Below are 7,500 nucleotides of genomic sequence, written 5' to 3' on the forward strand. Positions count from 1 at the left end.
TAAGGTACTAACTATTGCTTAACCAAAATATCTTGATCTTTTATGCCGTAATGCGTTTCGTGAAACAGATTTAAATTCTCATTAAATATCACCAAAATTTACCCTTTTTGGAGAATCTTCCCATTCCTTCACGACCTTTATTTCACATTCCTCACCAAACATTTTACGACACCCTTAATTTATTCACAAAAGGCCTTTTTGCGATTTTCATTTCAAATACGCAGGGAAGAATGGCTTCGCCATTTAATGACCTCAGATGTAACGTTTCAAAATCAATGTAATTTTGTACTGGAATTGTTCAAATCACTTTCAAATGTACAGAAGTTTCTTGGTTGACCCACGTTAAATGCAGGATCGTGACTGGGAAACTAATTTTCATAGCCAGTCAGCCAAGGAGAGGATTTTTACAGTCTCATTATCATAACACTTTCAAATCAAATATAAACTAACTTTAATAAAAACTTCCTTCAAACATTGAAAACTTTAGACGACCCAAACGTAATGAATATGTATAAATTGTGGTAAAAATCTGTTGGGTATCATTTAGTCAAAACGAAAGAGTGAGCAACCTAATAAGAGGAAATAAGAGAATACAGAAGGGAACTACATTCACATAGTTTATATGGGATGGGCTAAATATTGCTAGCAATGATTAGTGAGATAATTGATAAAATAACCTTAATAGGATTTATTCAAGTTATGCTAAATATCGTAATGGAAATAACCAATAAATATGCCATTAGGTAGAAGGAAAATGTCAATTTTGCAAGGAGTGAAACGCTTCTAAAATCCTTTATGATATCCTCATTATGAATTGACAATGGAGACAACAGGTAGAAATATTGTTGTTTTACATGAAGTATAAAGAACTGCATTTGAATGCTTCCTAAATCAGCTAAACCCCTTCGGGTCTCATTAGCAGAAGAAAAGAATTCCAGGTAGTTTCTCTTCACAATTTCCTTTCTATGACCAAAAGCCCCGTCGAAAGTGGACTAAATCAAAGAAAGTTTTCTAAAAATCTGCCTTGTTGAACGTTATTGAAGATGGGTCTTTAGTTCAACATTTACATATTTTTTTTTTCTTTTTGTACACACTGTCCTTCATTATCATGACTTCGTTACTTTCGATTAGAAATCTACTAAATTTACTAAATCTAAGTTTTGCTTGAGCCGTTTTCTAAGGGAAAACTGTTTTAATGGGATATACAGTCTCGTTATTTTCGTGAGCATCTACATAACAATTTGCAACGTTAATTTTTTTCTAGTGAGGAAATTCTCATTGTTTTGACAACCGATAACTTATCTAAAATGAGTGTCAAGCATCGAAGCCTTGAACAGTCAGATTTCAAAGTCCGAGGACTACGAAAACAAATGACCAAAGAACGTCATGTGACTTTGGGACTTTAAAATGGGACCGACACACAAAACGAGAAAAGGAAAACCATAAAGTCTCCTTTTCCAGCCATCCAGACACGTCCCAATAGCAGTCTTAGGTTTTAGGATGCACGCTCCTTCTGCTAATGAGACCTGATGGGGTTTAGCTGATGTAGGAAGCATTCAAATGCAGTTCTTTATACTTCATGTAAAACAACAATATTTCTACCTGTTGTCTCCATTGTCAATTCATAATGAGGATATTGTAAAGGATTTTAGAAGCATTTCACTCCTTGCAAAATTGACATTTTCCTTCTACCTAATGGCAAGAGAGCGCAGGAGGGCTTCTGTAAAATCTTAGGGACTTATTTCGTATGCAAGGGAAAAAAAAACACCTAGACAAGAGTTTTCCACTTGAAGTTCAGCGTAACATCCCCTCCGAATTAACTAAACCTCAGGTCATACATATTCTGATGCAGATGTTTGCTTTGATCCTACGTTTGGAAGGACGAGAAGGTCTCTTGGTGGTGTCCTCTTGTTTTTTCTCGACAGATTCAGTTTATCCGAAGGCTTTAGTTCTATCCACTTTCAAGTTTCAATTAGTTAACCTCCTTCATATAATAAAGACGAAGCTCCTGATTTATAAATTATATCTATATATGTATATATATATATATATATATATATATATATATATATATATATATATATATGTATATATATATATATATATATATATATATATATTATATATATATTACATATATATATTATATATATATGTATATATATATATATATATATATATATGTATATATATGAATGTATATATATATATATATATATATATATATATATATATATATATATATATATATATATATATATATATATACTGTATATATATATAAATATATATATATATATATATATATATATATATATATATATATATATACTGTATATATATATAAATATAAATATATATATATATATATATATATATATATATATATATATATATATATATATATATATATATATAAAACTTCTTTCTGATCACGTTCAGCGACATTGCCAAACGTATAACTACTCGGTCTCTCCCGTTCCTCAGTGGGGAGGGAGAGGAGTATGCCTAACCATGGTGAGAGGAGAGTACGGGCACATATATATCTATCTAAATATTTAGCCGTGATTTTGAAGGGTCGCGTACACTAGTAACTAAAAATGCACGGAAATGTATCAATCTTCATATGCTTGACAAAGAAATGTGTTATCACAGTAGGTTCTGGGGCATTAGATGATTAGCAAAAAATACCTTTCTGTAAAAGCACCATAATAATCACACTCTTAAAATAAAGATTACGAAATGTCTGGTAATTAGGAATGTGAAAACATTAATGACTAAGAAACATGTGATTGCACTTGTCTTTTCTATACAACTCTCTTTGTTCTTATATCAATGTCCACTTAATCCTTAAGATTATCAAGAACTATAATTCCATGACCAAAGATATATATATATATATATATATATATATATATATATATATATATATATATATATATATATATATATATATATATATATATATATATACGCGCGCGTGAAACTTCCTGAATCCTTTGTAATTTCAGTTGGTAGTCTAATTTACCACCGACAAGAGTTCCTAGAAGACAGAGTTTGTAGTTTTGAGAACAAAGCCCTCAAAAGAATATTGGGAGTTAAATGGCTGTTATTATCATTATCATTAATTGCTAAGCTACAACCCTAGTTGGAAAAGCAAGATACTATAAGGCCAAGGGCTCCAAAAGGAAGAAATAGTCCAGTGAGGAAAGAAAATAAGGAAATAACTAAATGATATAAGTGAAGAAAAATTTAATTGAAATATTTTAAAAACATTAATAGCATTAAAACAGATATTTCATATATAAACTATAAAAGGATTCATGTAAGCCTGTTCAACATGAAAACATTTGCTGCAACTTTGAACTTTTGAAGTTCTACTGGTTCAACTACCTGATAAGGAAGATCATTCCATAAAGGCAGAATGATTTACTTTATTCCTCTAACCCCTTTAAGCAGACAGGCATCAAGAATTCATAGATTATATTATTTTTCATATGAGAGAGAGAGAGAGAGAGAGAGAGAGAGAGAGAGAGAGAGAGAGAGAGAGAGAGAGAGAGAGAGAGAGAGAGAGAGAGAGAGAGAGAGAGAGAGAGAGAGAGAGAGAGAATTCCAAATTGTCTATTCCGATTTCTCACTTTAGGATATTTGGTTCCGCTAACCTTTGTATCACAGTTGGAACGTCCACGTTTCTATATCGGTAAAATTCCAGAGAAATCTTCCTGGAAAAGATTTGCGAGGTCTAACATCAAAATTATTTCGTTCTTCAACGATAATTGCAAATGGATAGTTTACCGACTCTTTGCAATTCAACATGCGCCCTCAAAAAGCATTTAATACAAAACAACAATTTTTAAGTGAATCCTAAATTATTACTCTTCCGACGTTAATATCGTTCACAATTCTAATACGAAAACCACACGGAAAAAGCGACAATATATAAATAAATAATTTTTCTCCCATTCCATTTGACTGAACATACAGAAATGATGCGTGAAATTTTTAATTGAATCTAACATCTAACCCAAATTCTGAATACATTTGCATGTTGATTTTTGGTTGAGAAGAAAAAAAAAATTATCAGGAAAAAGATGTCCAATAAACTCTGTAAAATTCCAAATAGCCTTTTCCAGCAGATATGAAATGAAATGATTGTGCATTTAATAAGTTCTATTGGGTGTGTGTGTGTTTGTGTGTTGCGTGTAAAATTAAATCTGTTTAAACTGACAGATGGCGGGCGGAGAAAAATAATAATAATAATTAGTAATATTAATTACCCAAAAACAATTACTCCCTATACACACACACACATGAATCCATTACATATATATATATATATATATATATATATATATATATATATATATATATATATATATATATATATACATATATATATATATATATATATATATATATATATATATATATATATATACATATATATATGTGTATATATATACATATATATACATGGAAGTTATGCCAGTTGGAAGATAACGTATAAGCACGGTGCAACAGTGTTGAAATACTATGTAATTTAAATATAATGGGACAACTGCTATAGAAGTTGGTACCTTAACCTGTGAACGTCTTTTTTCTAAAGACGCTTGTATTAAAACCATTTTCTGTCCTATTAATTAAAAAATCTAAAAAATCAAGTTGGTTGTCTTGTTCATGCTCAATTGAGAAATTTATATTAGGATGTAGGTCATTGATATATTGCAAAAATGCAAATCAAATATTATTTCCACACTGTTACACCGTGCTTATATGTTATCTTCCAACTGGCATAACTTCCATAGCGAAATCCAGTTTTTACTTTAGTTTTTTAAAAACAATTCGTATCCTCCAGCCTTACTCTTGAAATATGTCAATAACTTTTTAAATGATAAATTTTAACCACGTCAACTTGTACCGAACGTGCCTAAATTATTAATATATGCCTCTATACCTTTAATTCATTCTAACACATTTAGGGTGCAAATACAGAAAGTCATTCAGAAAACTTTTCCGGCTGTGAACCTTAAGTTGATAGAAAAAGATCCTAAAACTCTGGGTTCTTTGTTCTCCCACAAAGATAAACCTCCGACTTTGATGCGGTCTTTGGTGGTATATTGCTTTACTTGCCCGAAACGTAAGATCGGGAAATACTTGGGAGCCACCAAAAGATTGCTCAAAGTCAGAATCGATTTTCATCTCGGAGTCAGTCACCGTACGGGATGTACTTTGAAAACGAAAGAATTTTCCAACATACGAGAACATTGTAATAAATGTAAAACACCATTTTCATATAAGGATTTTCGCATTGTCACCCAAGCGCCCAATGACTATTTTCTCTCTGTTTTGGAGTCGTTGACAATCAAACAGCTTGTGTTTTCATTAAATGGTCAGACTTTTTCCACAGTTCTATATATAACATAGTTGACATCATCCTTTCCAAACCAGACAACGTCACTCAATTTTTTAGTTCCATAGAGATAGGTACTAACTTGAGCATTCTTCACTTTTTAATTATATATATATATATATATATATATATATATATATATATATATATATATATATATATATATATATATATATACAAATATATATATTTATATATATTTATATACATATATATATATATATATATATATATATATATATATATATATATATATATATATATATATATGTATATATATATAATATATATATATAGATAGATAGATAGATAGATATATAAATATATCTATTTTTTAATTAATTCATTTTTTAAATGATTATATTTAACTTTTACGTTTTTCTACTTATATTAACATTAATACTGAGTCTTTTTTAATTTGCATATTTTGTATATTTTACATCCCTGATGATGAGACCCAAAGCCTCGAAAATTTGGAAAATAAATGTATGATGCTACGCTGGCTTTTCTCCATCCTATTTATATTAAATCTACGGCGTTGTAGATGCCCCAACCTTCCTGCATATATATATATATATATATATATATATATATATATATATATATATATATATATATATATATATATGTATATATATATATATATATATATATATATATATATATTCGTCTACTAAAACAGGTCGTTTACATAGTGGTTGAAATTCGAATTACTGTAAATACATATTAGGGTGACACAAAGCCAATATATTGGGAGTTAATTGGCAGGACAGGATTAGAAATGAAACTATATGTGAGATTACTCGAGTGCCATACGAGGATAAGATCATGGTGAGGAGTAGGTGCAGATGGTTTGGGCATACTCTTAGCCCTCCCCAAGAGAGATTAGTTCACCAAGTTTTCAACTGGGCTCCAAAGGGCACAGAAGAGTTTTAAGACCAAGACCTACATGTGTGGGGACTATGAAGCGTGAAGTAGGAAATGATGAATAGAGAAGCATTGTTTTAAAAGCTCAGGATAGACAATTGGCGAAATCCAACCGAGGCCGTTTGCGTCAATAGGCGTAGGAAGCGATGATAATTATATATGTATATATATATATATATATATATATATATATATATATATATATATATATATATATATATATATATATATATATACATATATATATTATATTTATGTATATATATATGTATATATATATATATATATATATATATATATATATATATATATATATATGTATATAATGAAACATACACATATAAGCATGTGTGTATTATCATATATATATATATATATATATATATATATATATATATATATATATATATATATATATATATATATATATATATATATGTATATAATGAAACATACACATATAAGCATGTGTGTATTATCATAAATGAAAATATAAATATATATATATATATATATATATATATATATATATATATATATATATATATATATATATATAAGGTGTGTGTGTGTGTTTGCACGTGTTTAGAATTTACTTTTGATGTCTATTTGCTATTGAATAATAGGAAATAGCAAAAATATATATTTAGAATATAATCAATTATTCATGTATGACACATATAGCCGTTTCTAGTTTACTGCAGGAAAAAGGTATCAGGGATGTCATTATTCTTGTCTGGAACTTGTATAAAGAGAGAGATATATTATCATCACTTATATGATTGTTGATAAGAAGAAATTTGTATTTAGGAACAGCAAGTCCTGACTGAATAATTTAGACCCACGCTTAGTAAAAATCATGTTTTTATCTCCCGTGAGAGAGAGAGAGAGAGAGAGAGAGAGAGAGAGAGAGAGAGAGAGAGAGAGAGAGAGAGAGAGAGAGAGAGAGGGGGGGGGGAGAAAGAGAGAGACCCTATATCAGGGGTTGAATCATATGATCATATTTAAAGATTGCTTAGGTTACCTAGCGTCGCAACTACAAAGGTCATTGACATTAGGCGGCGTCATAACTGCCCGGGTCACTAACGCCTCAAGGTAGACTGAAACGCAGTAAAGAAAAGAGTATTTAATCATCATATCATATCTCTGAAGACGGAGAGTGT

This window comes from Palaemon carinicauda, chromosome 3 (assembly GCF_036898095.1).
Source record: "Palaemon carinicauda isolate YSFRI2023 chromosome 3, ASM3689809v2, whole genome shotgun sequence".
NCBI classification, from domain to species: Eukaryota; Metazoa; Arthropoda; class Malacostraca; order Decapoda; family Palaemonidae; genus Palaemon; species Palaemon carinicauda.